The sequence below is a fragment of the Pantherophis guttatus genome, chromosome 4, assembly GCF_059756535.1.
Source record: "Pantherophis guttatus breed Tessera chromosome 4, ASM5975653v1, whole genome shotgun sequence".
NCBI lineage: Eukaryota > Metazoa > Chordata > Lepidosauria > Squamata > Colubridae > Pantherophis > Pantherophis guttatus.
The window spans coordinates 91,286,662-91,302,328 of record NC_142066.1 but is presented as its reverse complement, the minus strand read 5'-3'; positions in this window follow the sequence as shown (position 1 = coordinate 91,302,328).

The following is a 15,667-nucleotide window of genomic DNA, read 5'->3' as shown; positions in this document are numbered from 1 at the left end:
GGTCTAACACCTCAGGGATAGCTCAGATTTGAAAAATTGACTGTTTTTTGGGCTTTTCAAACAGTGGGGTAAATGAATATGTGTTTGTTTTGCATATCTAAGCTCTGTGTCAAAAGTTAGTTTTCTGGTTTAATTGAGTCCTACTGCCAATTCAGATGCCCTTTGGTCTAACTCCTCAGGCAAACCTCGTATTTGAAATTTGAATGTGTTTTTGCCCTTTTTCAGACCGTGGGAAACATGAATATGTGTTTCTTCTGCAAATCTGAACCTTTGTCCAAAGTTAATTTTTCTGGCTGAATTGAGCCCCACTGCCAATTCTGAGATAAACTTTGGTCTAACTGCTCAAGGAAACCTCGTACTTGAAAATTGAATGCGTTTTTGCCCTTTTTCAGACCGTTGGGAACATGAATATGTATTTGTTTTGCATATCTAAGCTCTGTGTCAAGAGTTATGTTTTCTGGTTGAATGCAGTCCTACTGCCAATTCTGATGTCCTTTGGTCTAACTCCTCAGGCAAACCTCGTAGTTGAAAATTGAATGTGTTTTTGCCCTTTTTCAGACCGTGGGGAACATGAATATGTGTTTCTTTTGTAAATCTGAGCTCTGTGTCAAAAGTTCCGCTTTCTAGCTGAATTGAGCCCTACTGCCAATTCTGAGAGGCACTTTGGTTTAACTCCTCAAGGAAACCTCCTACTTGAAAATTGAACGTGTTTTTGTCCTTTTTCACACCGTGGGAAACATGAAGATGTGTTTCTTCTGCAAATCTGAGCTCGGTGTCAAAAGTTATGTTTTAAGGTTTAATTGCGCCCTACTGCCAATTCTGAGAGACACTTTGGTCTAACGCTTCAGTGATAGCTCTGATTTGAAAAAAATGACTCTTTTTAGGGCTTTTCAGACTGTGGGGTACATGAATATGTATTTGTTTTGTATATCTAAGCTCTGTGTCAAAAGTTATGTCTTCTGGTTGAATGCAGTCCTACTGCCAATTCTGAGTGCCACTTTTGTCTAACTGTTCAGGGAAAGCTCAGATTTGAAAATTGTGTCTTTTTGGTGTTTTCATACCTTGCATAACATGAATATGTGTTTCTATTGAAAATCTGAGCTTGTGTCCAAAGTTAAGTTTTCTGCTGAATTGAGCCCCACTGCCAATTCTGATGCCCTTTGTTCTAACTCCTCAGGCAAACCTCGTACTTGAAAATTGAATGTGTTTTTGCCCTTTTTCAGACTGTGGGGAACATGAATATGTGTTTCTTCTTCAAATCTGAGCTCTTTTTTTTTTTTAGTTTGATTTATATGCCCCCTTTCTCCGGTGACTCAGGGCGGCTTACAATACGTTAAGCTCTCTGTCAAATGTTCCGTTTTCTGGCTGAATTGAGCCCTATTGCCAATTCTGAGAGACACTTTGGTCTATCTCCTCAGGGATAACTCAGATTTGAAAAATTTGTCTGTTTTTTGGGCTTTTCAGACTGTGGGGTACATGAATATGTGTTTCTTCTGCAAACCTGAGCTCTGTGTCAAAAGTTATGTTTTCTGGCTGAATTGAGCCCCACTGCCAATTCTGAGAGACACTTTGGTCTAACTCCTCAGGGATAGCTCAGATTTGAAAAAAATTACTGCTTTTTGGGCTTTTCAAACTGTGGGGTACATGAATATGTATTTGTTTTGCATATCTAAGCTCTGTGTCAAGAGTTATGTTTTCTGGTTGAATGCAGTCCTACTGCCAATTCTGAGAGACAACTTTGGTCTAACAACCCAAGGAAACCTCGTACTTGAAAATTGCGTCTATTTTTGCCGTTTTTTTCACACCGTGGGGAACATGAATATGTGTTTCTTCTGCAAATCTGAACCTTTGTCCAAAGTTAATTATTCTGGCTGAATTGAGCCCCACTGCCAATTCTGAGATAAACTTTGGTCTAACTATTCAAGGAAACCTCGTACTTGAAAATTGAATGCGTTTTTGCCCTTTTTCAGACCGTTGGGAACATGAATATGTATTTGTTTTGCATATCTAAGCTCTGTGTCAAGAGTTATGTTTTCTGGTTGAATGCAGTCCTACTGCCAATTCTGATGTCCTTTGGTCTAACTCCTCAGGCAAACCTCGTAGTTGAAAATTGAATGTGTTTTTGCCCTTTTTCAGACCGTGGGGAACATGAATATGTGTTTCTTTTGCAAATCTGAGCTCTGTGTCAAAAGTTCCGCTTTCTAGCTGAATTGAGCCCTACTGCCAATTCTGAGAGGCACTTTGGTTTAACTCCTCAAGGAAACCTCGTACTTGAAAATTGAACGTGTTTTTGTCCTTTTTCACACCGTGGGAAACATGAAGATGTGTTTCTTCTGCAAATCTGAGCTCGGTGTCAAAAGTTATGTTTTAAGGTTTAATTGCGCCCTACTGCCAATTCTGAGAGACACTTTGGTCTAACACCTCAGGGATAGCTCAGATTTGAAAAATTGACTGTTTTTTGGGCTTTTCAAACAGTGGGGTAAATGAATATGTGTTTGTTTTGCATATCTAAGCTCTGTGTCAAAAGTTAGTTTTCTGGTTTAATTGAGTCCTACTGCCAATTCAGATGCCCTTTGGTCTAACTCCTCAGGCAAACCTCGTATTTGAAATTTGAATGTGTTTTTGCCCTTTTTCAGACCGTGGGAAACATGAATATGTGTTTCTTCTGCAAATCTGAGCTCTGTGTCAAAAGTTCTGTTTTCTGGCTGAATTGAGCCCTACTGCCAATTCTGAGAGACACTTTGGTCTATCTCCTCAGGGAAAGCTCAAATTTGAAAAAAATTGTCTCTTTTTTGGGCTTTTCAGATTGTGGGGTACATGAATATATGTTTGTTTTGCATATCTAAGCTTGTGCAAAAATGATGTTTTCTGGCTGAATTGAGCCCCACTGTCAATTCTGAGATAAACTTTGGTCTAACACCTCAAGGAAACCTTGTACTTGAAAATTGAATGTGTTTTTCCCCTTTTTCAAACTGTGGGGAACATGAATATGTGTTTCTTCTGCATATCTGAGCTCTGTGTCAAAAGTTATGTTTTCTGGCTGAATTGAGCCCCACTGCCAATTCTGAGAGACACTTTGGTCTAACTCCTCAGGGATAGCTCAGATTTGAAAAAAATTACTGCTTTTTGGGCTTTTCAAACTGTGGGGTACATGAATATGTATTTGTTTTGCATATCTAAGCTCTGTGTCAAGAGTTATGTTTTCTGGTTGAATGCAGTCCTACTGCCAATTCTGAGAGACAACTTTGGTCTAACAACCCAAGGAAACCTCGTACTTGAAAATTGCGTCTATTTTTGCCGTTTTTTTCACACTGTGGGGAACATGAATATGTGTTTCTTCTGCAAATCTGAACCTTTGTCCAAAGTTAATTATTCTGGCTGAATTGAGCCCCACTGCCAATTCTGAGATAAACTTTGGTCTAACTGCTCAAGGAAACCTCGTACTTGAAAATTGAATGCGTTTTTGCCCTTTTTCAGACCGTTGGGAACATGAATATGTATTTGTTTTGCATATCTAAGCTCTGTGTCAAGAGTTATGTTTTCTGGTTGAATGCAGTCCTACTGCCAATTCTGATGTCCTTTGGTCTAACTCCTCAGGCAAACCTCGTAGTTGAAAATTGAATGTGTTTTTGCCCTTTTTCAGACCGTGGGGAACATGAATATGTGTTTCTTTTGCAAATCTGAGCTCTGTGTCAAAAGTTCCGCTTTCTAGCTGAATTGAGCCCTACTGCCAATTCTGAGAGGCACTTTGGTTTAACTCCTCAAGGAAACCTCGTACTTGAAAATTGAACGTGTTTTTGTCCTTTTTCACACCGTGGGAAACATGAAGATGTCTTTCTTCTGCAAATCTGAGCTCGGTGTCAAAAGTTATGTTTTAAGGTTTAATTGCGCCCTACTGCCAATTCTGAGAGACACTTTGGTCTAACTCTTCAGTGATAGCTCTGATTTGAAAAAAATGACTCTTTTTAGGGCTTTTCAGACTGTGGGGTACATGAATATGTGTTTGTTTTGTATATCTAAGCTCTGTGTCAAAAGTTATGTCTTCTGGTTGAATGCAGTCCTACTGCCAATTCTGAGTGCCACTTTTGTCTAACTGTTCAGGGAAAGCTCAGATTTGAAAATTGTGTCTTTTTGGTGTTTTCATACCTTGCATAACATGAATATGTGTTTCTATTGAAAATCTGAGCTTGTGTCCAAAGTTAAGTTTTCTGCTGAATTGAGCCCCACTGCCAATTCTGATGCCCTTTGTTCTAACTCCTCAGGCAAACCTCGTACTTGAAAATTGAATGTGTTTTTGCCCTTTTTCAGACTGTGGGGAACATGAATATGTGTTTCTTCTTCAAATCTGAGCTCTTTTTTTTTTTTAGTTTGATTTATATGCCCCCTTTCTCCAGTGACTCATGGCGGCTTACAATACGTTAAGCTCTCTGTCAAATGTTCCGTTTTCTGGCTGAATTGAGCCCTATTGCCAATTCTGAGAGACACTTTGGTCTATCTCCTCAGGGATAACTCAGATTTGAAAAATTTGTCTGTTTTTTGGGCTTTTCAGACTGTGGGGTACATGAATATGTGTTTCTTCTGCAAACCTGAGCTCTGTGTCAAAAGTTATGTTTTCTGGCTGAATTGAGCCCCACTGCCAATTCTGAGAGACACTTTGGTCTAACTCCTCAGGGATAGCTCAGATTTGAAAAAAATTACTGCTTTTTGGGCTTTTCAAACTGTGGGGTACATGAATATGTATTTGTTTTGCATATCTAAGCTCTGTGTCAAGAGTTATGTTTTCTGGTTGAATGCAGTCCTACTGCCAATTCTGAGAGACAACTTTGGTCTAACAACCCAAGGAAACCTCGTACTTGAAAATTGCGTCTATTTTTGCCGTTTTTTTCACACCGTGGGGAACATGAATATGTGTTTCTTCTGCAAATCTGAACCTTTGTCCAAAGTTAATTATTCTGGCTGAATTGAGCCCCACTGCCAATTCTGAGATAAACTTTGGTCTAACTGCTCAAGGAAACCTCGTACTTGAAAATTGAATGCGTTTTTGCCCTTTTTCAGACCGTTGGGAACATGAATATGTATTTGTTTTGCATATCTAAGCTCTGTGTCAAGAGTTATGTTTTCTGGTTGAATGCAGTCCTACTGCCAATTCTGATGTCCTTTGGTCTAACTCCTCAGGCAAACCTCGTAGTTGAAAATTGAATGTGTTTTTGCCCTTTTTCAGACCATGGGGAACATGAATATGTGTTTCTTTTGCAAATCTGAGCTCTGTGTCAAAAGTTCCGCTTTCTAGCTGAATTGAGCCCTACTGCCAATTCTGAGAGGCACTTTGGTTTAACTCCTCAAGGAAACCTCGTACTTGAAAATTGAACGTGTTTTTGTCCTTTTTCACACCGTGGGAAACATGAAGATGTGTTTCTTCTGCAAATCTGAGCTCGGTGTCAAAAGTTGTGTTTTAAGGTTTAATTGCGCCCTACTGCCAATTCTGAGAGACACTTTGGTCTAACACCTCAGGGATAGCTCAGATTTGAAAAATTGACTGTTTTTTGGGCTTTTCAAACTGTGGGGTAAATGAATATGTGTTTGTTTTGCATATCTAAGCTCTGTGTCAAAAGTTAGTTTTCTGGTTTAATTGAGTCCTACTGCCAATTCAGATGCCCTTTGGTCTAACTCCTCAGGCAAACCTCGTATTTGAAATTTGAATGTGTTTTTGCCCTTTTTCAGACCGTGGGAAACATGAATATGTGTTTCTTCTGCAAATCTGAGCTCTGTGTCAAAAGTTCTGTTTTCTGGCTGAATTGAGCCCTACTGCCAATTCTGAGAGACACTTTGGTCTATCTCCTCAGGGAAAGCTCAAATTTGAAAAAAATTGTCTCTTTTTTGGGCTTTTCAGATTGTGGGGTACATGAATATGTGTTTGTTTTGCATATCTAAGCTTGTGCAAAAATGATGTTTTCTGGCTGAATTGAGCCCCACTGTCAATTCTGAGATAAACTTTGGTCTAACACCTCAAGGAAACCTTGTACTTGAAAATTGAATGTGTTTTTCCCCTTTTTCAAACTGTGGGGAACATGAATATGTGTTTCTTCTGCATATCTGAGCTCTGTGTCAAAAGTTATGTTTTCTGGCTGAATTGAGCCCCACTGCCAATTCTGAGAGACACTTTGGTCTAACTCCTCAGGGATAGCTCAGATTTGAAAAAAATTACTGCTTTTTGGGCTTTTCAAACTGTGGGGTACATGAATATGTATTTGTTTTGCATATCTAAGCTCTGTGTCAAGAGTTATGTTTTCTGGTTGAATGCAGTCCTACTGCCAATTCTGAGAGACAACTTTGGTCTAACAACCCAAGGAAACCTCGTACTTGAAAATTGCGTCTATTTTTGCCGTTTTTTTCACACCGTGGGGAACATGAATATGTGTTTCTTCTGCAAATCTGAACCTTTGTCCAAAGTTAATTATTCTGGCTGAATTGAGCCCCACTGCCAATTCTGAGATAAACTTTGGTCTAACTGCTCAAGGAAACCTCGTACTTGAAAATTGAATGCGTTTTTGCCCTTTTTCAGACCGTTGGGAACATGAATATGTATTTGTTTTGCATATCTAAGCTCTGTGTCAAGAGTTATGTTTTCTGGTTGAATGCAGTCCTACTGCCAATTCTGATGTCCTTTGGTCTAACTCGTCAGGCAAACCTCGTAGTTGAAAATTGAATGTGTTTTTGCCCTTTTTCAGACCATGGGGAACATGAATATGTGTTTCTTCTGCAAATCTGAGCTCTGTGTCAAAAGTTCCGCTTTCTAGCTGAATTGAGCCCTACTGCCAATTCTGAGAGGCACTTTGGTTTAACTCCTCAAGGAAACCTCGTACTTGAAAATTGAACGTGTTTTTGTCCTTTTTCACACCGTGGGAAACATGAAGATGTGTTTCTTCTGCAAATCTGAGCTCGGTGTCAAAAGTTATGTTTTAAGGTTTAATTGCGCCCTACTGCCAATTCTGAGAGACACTTTGGTCTAACACCTCAGGGATAGCTCAGATTTGAAAAATTGACTGTTTTTTGGGCTTTTCAAACTGTGGGGTAAATGAATATGTGTTTGTTTTGCATATCTAAGCTCTGTGTCAAAAGTTAGTTTTCTGGTTTAATTGAGTCCTACTGCCAATTCAGATGCCCTTTGGTCTAACTCCTCAGGCAAACCTCGTATTTGAAATTTGAATGTGTTTTTGCCCTTTTTCAGACCGTGGGAAACATGAATATGTGTTTCTTCTGCATATCTGAGCTCTGTGTCAAAAGTTATGTTTTCTGGTTGAATGCAGTCCTACTGCCAATTCTGAGAGACACTTTGGTCTAAGTCCTCAGGGATAGCTCAGATTTGAAAAAATTGACTCTTTTTTGGGCTTTTCAGACCGTGGGTTACATGAATATGTATTTGTTTTGCATATCTAAGCTCTGTGTCAAAAGTCATGTTTTCTGGCTGAATTGAGCACTACTGCCAATTCTGAGAGACACTTTGGTCTAACTCTTCAGTGATAGCTCTGATTTGAAAAAAATGACTCTTTTTAGGGCTTTTCAGACTGTGGGGTACATGAATATGTGTTTGTTTTGTATATCTAAGCTCTGTGTCAAAAGTTATGTCTTCTGGTTGAATGCAGTCCTACTGCCAATTCTGAGTGCCACTTTTGTCTAACTGTTCAGGGAAAGCTCAGATTTGAAAATTGTGTCTTTTTGGTATTTTCATACCTTGCATAACATGAATATGTGTTTCTATTGAAAATCTGAGCTTGTGTCCAAAGTTAAGTTTTCTGCTGAATTGAGCCCCACTGCCAATTCTGATGCCCTTTGTTCTAACTCCTCAGGCAAACCTCGTACTTGAAAATTGAATGTGTTTTTGCCCTTTTTCAGACTGTGGGGAACATGAATATGTGTTTCTTCTTCAAATCTGAGCTCTTTTTTTTTTTTTAGTTTGATTTATATGCCCCCTTTCTCCGGAGACTCAGGGCGGCTTACAATACGTTAAGCTCTCTGTCAAATGTTCCGTTTTCTGGCTGAATTGAGCCCTATTGCCAATTCTGAGAGACACTTTGGTCTATCTCCTCAGGGATAACCCAGATTTGAAAAATTTGTCTGTTTTTTGGGCTTTTCAGACTGTGGGGTACATGAATACGTGTTTCTTCTGCAAACCTGAGCTCTGTGTCAAAAGTTATGTTTTCTGGCTGAATTGAGCCCCACTGCCAATTCTGAGAGACACTTTGGTCTAACTCCTCAGGGATAGCTCAGATTTGAAAAAAATTACTGCTTTTTGGGCTTTTCAAACTGTGGGGTACATGAATATGTATTTGTTTTGCATATCTAAGCTCTGTGTCAAGAGTTATGTTTTCTGGTTGAATGCAGTCCTACTGCCAATTCTGAGAGACAACTTTGGTCTAACAACCCAAGGAAACCTCGTACTTGAAAATTGCGTCTATTTTTGCCGTTTTTTTCACACCGTGGGGAACATGAATATGTGTTTCTTCTGCAAATCTGAACCTTTGTCCAAAGTTAATTTTTCTGGCTGAATTGAGCCCCACTGCCAATTCTGAGATAAACTTTGGCCTAACTGCTCAAGGAAACCTCGTACTTGAAAATTGAATGCGTTTTTGCCCTTTTTCAGACCGTTGGGAACATGAATATGTATTTGTTTTGCATATCTAAGCTCTGTGTCAAGAGTTATGTTTTCTGGTTGAATGCAGTCCTACTGCCAATTCTGATGTCCTTTGGTCTAACTCCTCAGGCAAACCTCGTAGTTGAAAATTGAATGTGTTTTTGCCCTTTTTCAGACCGTGGGGAACATGAATATGTGTTTCTTCTGCAAATCTGAGCTCTGTGTCAAAAGTTCCGCTTTCTGGCTGAATTGAGCCCTACTGCCAATTCTGAGAGGCACTTTGGTTTAACTCCTCAAGGAAACCTCGTACTTGAAAATTGAACGTGTTTTTGTCCTTTTTCACACCGTGGGAAACATGAAGATGTCTTTCTTCTGCAAATCTGAGCTCGGTGTCAAAAGTTATGTTTTAAGGTTTAATTGCGCCCTACTGCCAATTCTGAGAGACACTTTGGTCTAACACCTCAGGGATAGCTAAGATTTGAAAAATTGACTGTTTTTTGGGCTTTTCAAACTGTGGGGTAAATGAATATGTGTTTGTTTTGCATATCTAAGCTCTGTGTCAAAAGTTAGTTTTCTGGTTTAATTGAGTCCTACTGCCAATTCAGATGCCCTTTGGTCTAACTCCTCAGGCAAACCTCGTATTTGAAATTTGAATGTGTTTTTGCCCTTTTTCAGACCGTGGGAAACATGAATATGTGTTTCTTCTGCATATCTGAGCTCTGTGTCAAAAGTTATGTTTTTTGGTTTAATGCAGTCCTACTGCCAATTCTGAGAGCCACTTTGGTCTAACTCCTCAGGGAAAGCTCAGATTTGAAAAAAATGACTCTTTTTAGGGCTTTTCAGACTGTGGGGTACATGAATATGTGTTTGTTTTGCATATCTAAGCTCTGTGTCAAAAGTCATGTTTTCTGGTTGAATGCAGTCCTACTGCCAATTCTGAGTGCCACTTTTGTCTAACTGTTCAGGGAAAGCTCAGATTTGAAAATTGTGTCTTTTTGGTATTTTCATACCTTGCATAACATGAATATGTGTTTCTATTGAAAATCTGAGCTTGTGTCCAAAGTTAAGTTTTCTGCTGAATTGAGCCCCACTGCCAATTCTGATGCCCTTTGTTCTAACTCCTCAGGCAAACCTCGTACTTGAAAATTGAATGTGTTTTTGCCCTTTTTCAGACTGTGGGGTACATGAATATGTGTTTCTTCTGCAAACCTGAGCTCTGTGTCAAAAGTTATGTTTTCTGGCTGAATTGAGCCCCACTGCCAATTCTGAGAGACACTTTGGTCTAACTCCTCAGGGATAGCTCAGATTTGAAAAAAATTACTGCTTTTTGGGCTTTTCAAACTGTGGGGTACATGAATATGTATTTGTTTTGCATATCTAAGCTCTGTGTCAAGAGTTATGTTTTCTGGTTGAATGCAGTCCTACTGCCAATTCTGAGAGACAACTTTGGTCTAACAACCCAAGGAAACCTCGTACTTGAAAATTGCGTCTATTTTTGCCGTTTTTTTCACACCGTGGGGAACATAAATATGTGTTTCTTCTGCAAATCTGAACCTTTGTCCAAAGTTAATTTTTCTGGCTGAATTAAGCCCCACTGCCAATTCTGAGATAAACTTTGGTCTAACTGCTCAAGGAAACCTCGTACTTGAAAATTGAATGCGTTTTTGCCCTTTTTCAGACTGTTGGGAACATGAATATGTATTTGTTTTGCATATCTAAGCTCTGTGTCAAGAGTTATGTTTTCTGGTTGAATGCAGTCCTACTGCCAATTCTGAGAGGCACTTTGGTCTAACTCCTCAGGCAAACCTCGTACTTGAAATTTGAATGTGTTTTTGCCCTTTTTCAGACCGTGGGAAACATGAATATGTGTTTCTTCTGCAAAATTGGGGTTTGTGTCAAAAGTTATGTTTTCTGGTTGAATGCAGTCCTACTGCCAATTCCTAGAGACAGTTTGGTCTATCTCCTCAGGGAAAGCTCAGATTTGAAAAAAATGTCTCTTTTTTGGGTTTTTCAGATTGTGGGGTACATGAATATGTGTTTGTTTTGCATATGTAAGCTTGTGGAAAAATGATGTTTTCTGGTTTAATTGAGTCCTACTGCCAATTCTGATACCCTTTGGTCTAACTCCTCAGGCAAATCTCGTATTTGAAATTTGAATGTGTTTTTGCCCTTTTTCAGACCGTGGGGAACATGAATATGTGTTTCTTCTGCAAATCTGAGCTCTGTGTCAAAAGTTCCGCTTTCTGGCTAAATTGAGCCCTACTGCCAATTCTGAGAGGCACTTTGGTTTAACTCCTCAAGGAAACCTCGTACTTGAAAATTGAACGTGTTTTTGTCCTTTTTCACACCGTGGGAAACATGAAGATGTGTTTCTTCTGCAAATCTGAGCTCGGTGTCAAAAGTTATGTTTTAAGGTTTAATTGCGCCCTACTGCCAATTCTGAGAGACACTTTGGTCTAACACCTCAGGGATAGCTCAGATTTGAAAAATTGACTGTTTTTTGGGGTTTTCAAACTGTGGGGTAAATGAATATGTGTTTGTTTTGCATATCTAAGCTCTGTGTCAAAAGTTAGTTTTCTGGTTTAATTGAGTCCTACTGCCAATTCAGATGCCCTTTGGTCTAACTCCTCAGGCAAACCTCGTATTTGAAATTTGAATGTGTTTTTGCCCTTTTTCAGACCGTGGGAAACATGAATATGTGTTTCTTCTGCATATCTGAGCTCTGTGTCAAAAGTTATGTTTTCTGGTTGAATGCAGTCCTACTGCCAATTCTGAGAGACACTTTGGTCTAAGTCCTCAGGGATAGCTCAGATTTGAAAAAATTGACTCTTTTTTGGGCTTTTCAGACCGTGGGTTACATGAATATGTATTTCTTTTGCATATCTAAGCTCTTTGTCAAAAGTCATGTTTTCTGGCTGAATTGAGCACTACTGCCAATTCTGAGAGACACTTTGGTCTAACTCTTCAGTGATAGCTCTGATTTGAAAAAAATGACTCTTTTTAGGGCTTTTCAGACTGTGGGGTACATGAATATGTGTTTGTTTTGTATATCTAAGCTCTGTGTCAAAAGTTATGTCTTCTGGTTGAATGCAGTCCTACTGCCAATTCTGAGTGCCACTTTTGTCTAACTGTTCAGGGAAAGCTCAGATTTGAAAATTGTGTCTTTTTGGTATTTTCATACCTTGCATAACATGAATATGTGTTTCTATTGAAAATCTGAGCTTGTGTCCAAAGTTAAGTTTTCTGCTGAATTGAGCCCCACTGCCAATTCTGATGCCCTTTGTTCTAACTCCTCAGGCAAACCTCGTACTTGAAAATTGAATGTGTTTTTGCCCTTTTTCAGACTGTGGGGAACATGAATATGTGTTTCTTCTTCAAATCTGAGCTCTTTTTTTTTTTTAGTTTGATTTATATGCCCCCTTTCTCCGGAGACTCAGGGCGGCTTACAATACGTTAAGCTCTCTGTCAAATGTTCCGTTTTCTGGCTGAATTGAGCCCTATTGCCAATTCTGAGAGACACTTTGGTCTATCTCATCAGGGATAACCCAGATTTGAAAAATTTGTCTGTTTTTTGGGCTTTTCAGACTGTGGGGTACATGAATACGTGTTTCTTCTGCAAACCTGAGCTCTGTGTCAAAAGTTATGTTTTCTGGCTGAATTGAGCCCCACTGCCAATTCTGAGAGACACTTTGGTCTAACTCCTCAGGGATAGCTCAGATTTGAAAAAAATTACTGCTTTTTGGGCTTTTCAAACTGTGGGGTACATGAATATGTATTTGTTTTGCATATCTAAGCTCTGTGTCAAGAGTTATGTTTTCTGGTTGAATGCAGTCCTACTGCCAATTCTGAGAGACAACTTTGGTCTAACAACCCAAGGAAACCTCGTACTTGAAAATTGCGTCTATTTTTGCCGTTTTTTTCACACCGTGGGGAACATGAATATGTGTTTCTTCTGCAAATCTGAACCTTTGTCCAAAGTTAATTTTTCTGGCTGAATTAAGCCCCACTGCCAATTCTGAGATAAACTTTGGTCTAACTGCTCAAGGAAACCTCGTACTTGAAAATTGAATGCGTTTTTGCCCTTTTTCAGACCGTTGGGAACATGAATATGTATTTGTTTTGCATATCTAAGCTCTGTGTCAAGAGTTATGTTTTCTGGTTGAATGCAGTCCTACTGCCAATTCTGATGTCCTTTGGTCTAACTCCTCAGGCAAACCTCGTAGTTGAAAATTGAATGTGTTTTTGCCCTTTTTCAGACCGTGGGGAACATGAATATGTGTTTCTTCTGCAAATCTGAGCTCTGTGTCAAAAGTTCCGCTTTCTGGCTGAATTGAGCCCTACTGCCAATTCTGAGAGGCACTTTGGTTTAACTCCTCAAGGAAACCTCGTACTTGAAAATTGAACGTGTTTTTGTCCTTTTTCACACCGTGGGAAACATGAAGATGTGTTTCTTCTGCAAATCTGAGCTCGGTGTCAAAAGTTATGTTTTAAGGTTTAATTGCGCCCTACTGCCAATTCTGAGAGACACTTTGGTCTAACACCTCAGGGATAGCTCAGATTTGAAAAATTGACTGTTTTTTGGGCTTTTCAAACTGTGGGGTAAATGAATATGTGTTTGTTTTGCAAATCTAAGCTCTGTGTCAAAAGTTAGTTTTCTGGTTTAATTGAGTCCTACTGCCAATTCAGATGCCCTTTGGTCTAACTCCTCAGGCAAACCTCGTATTTGAAATTTGAATGTGTTTTTGCCCTTTTTCAGACCGTGGGAAACATGAATATGTGTTTCTTCTGCATATCTGAGCTCTGTGTCAAAAGTTATGTTTTTTGGTTTAATGCAGTCCTACTGCCAATTCTGAGAGACACTTTGGTCTAAGTTCTCAGGGATAGCTCAGATTTGAAAAAATTGACTCTTTTTTGGGCTTTTCAGACCGTGGGTTACATGAATATGTATTTGTTTTGCATATCTAAGCTCTTTGTCAAAAGTCATGTTTTCTGGCTGAATTGAGCACTACTGCCAATTCTGAGAGACACTTTGGTCTAACTCTTCAGTGATAGCTCTGATTTGAAAAAAATGACTCTTTTTAGGGCTTTTCAGACTGTGGGGTACATGAATATGTGTTTGTTTTGTATATCTAAGCTCTGTGTCAAAAGTTATGTCTTCTGGTTGAATGCAGTCCTACTGCCAATTCTGAGTGCCACTTTTGTCTAACTGTTCAGGGAAAGCTCAGATTTGAAAATTGTGTCTTTTTGGTATTTTCATACCTTGCATAACATGAATATGTGTTTCTATTGAAAATCTGAGCTTGTGTCCAAAGTTAAGTTTTCTGCTGAATTGAGCCCCACTGCCAATTCTGATGCCCTTTGTTCTAACTCCTCAGGCAAACCTCGTACTTGAAAATTGAATGTGTTTTTGCCCTTTTTCAGACTGTGGGGAACATGAATATGTGTTTCTTCTTCAAATCTGAGCTCTTTTTTTTTTTAGTTTGATTTATATGCCCCCTTTCTCCGGAGACTCAGGGCGGCTTACAATACGTTAAGCTCTCTGTCAAATGTTCCGTTTTCTGGCTGAATTGAGCCCTATTGCCAATTCTGAGAGACACTTTGGTCTATCTCCTCAGGGATAACCCAGATTTGAAAAATTTGTCTGTTTTTTGGGCTTTTCAGACTGTGGGGTACATGAATACGTGTTTCTTCTGCAAACCTGAGCTCTGTGTCAAAAGTTATGTTTTCTGGCTGAATTGAGCCCCACTGCCAATTCTGAGAGACACTTTGGTCTAACTCCTCAGGGATAGCTCAGATTTGAAAAAAATTACTGCTTTTTGGGCTTTTCAAACTGTGGGGTACATGAATATGTATTTGTTTTGCATATCTAAGCTCTGTGTCAAGAGTTATGTTTTCTGGTTGAATGCAGTCCTACTGCCAATTCTGAGAGACAACTTTGGTCTAACAACCCAAGGAAACCTCGTACTTGAAAATTGCGTCTATTTTTGCCGTTTTTTTCACACCGTGGGGAACATGAATATGTGTTTCTTCTGCAAATCTGAACCTTTGTCCAAAGTTAATTTTTCTGGCTGAATTGAGCCCCACTGCCAATTCTGAGATAAACTTTGGTCTAACTGCTCAAGGAAACCTCGTACTTGAAAATTGAATGCGTTTTTGCCCTTTTTCAGACCGTTGGGAACATGAATATGTATTTGTTTTGCATATCTAAGCTCTGTGTCAAGAGTTATGTTTTCTGGTTGAATGCAGTCCTACTGCCAATTCTGATGTCCTTTGGTCTAACTCCTCAGGCAAACCTCGTAGTTGAAAATTGAATGTGTTTTTGCCCTTTTTCAGACCGTGGGGAACATGAATATGTGTTTCTTCTGCAAATCTGAGCTCTGTGTCAAAAGTTCCGCTTTCTGGCTGAATTGAGCCCTACTGCCAATTCTGAGAGGCACTTTGGTTTAACTCCTCAAGGAAACCTCGTACTTGAAAATTGAACGTGTTTTTGTCCTTTTTCACACCGTGGGAAACATGAAGATGTGTTTCTTCTGCAAATCTGAGCTCGGTGTCAAAAGTTATGTTTTAAGGTTTAATTGCGCCCTACTGCCAATTCTGAGAGACACTTTGGTCTAACACCTCAGGGATAGCTCAGATTTGAAAAATTGACTGTTTTTTGGGCTTTTCAAACTGTGGGGTAAATGAATATGTGTTTGTTCTGCAAATCTAAGCTCTGTGTCAAAAGTTAGTTTTCTGGTTTAATTGAGTCCTACTGCCAATTCAGATGCCCTTTGGTCTAACTCCTCAGGCAAACCTCGTATTTGAAATTTGAATGTGTTTTTGCCCTTTTTCAGACCGTGGGAAACATGAATATGTGTTTCTTCTGCATATCTGAGCTCTGTGTCAAAAGTTATGTTTTTTGGTTTAATGCAGTCCTACTGCCAATTCTGAGAGACACTTTGGTCTAAGTCCTCAGGGATAGCTCAGATTTGAAAAAATTGACTCTTTTTTGGGCTTTTCAGACCGTGGGTTACATGAATATGTATTTGTTTTGCA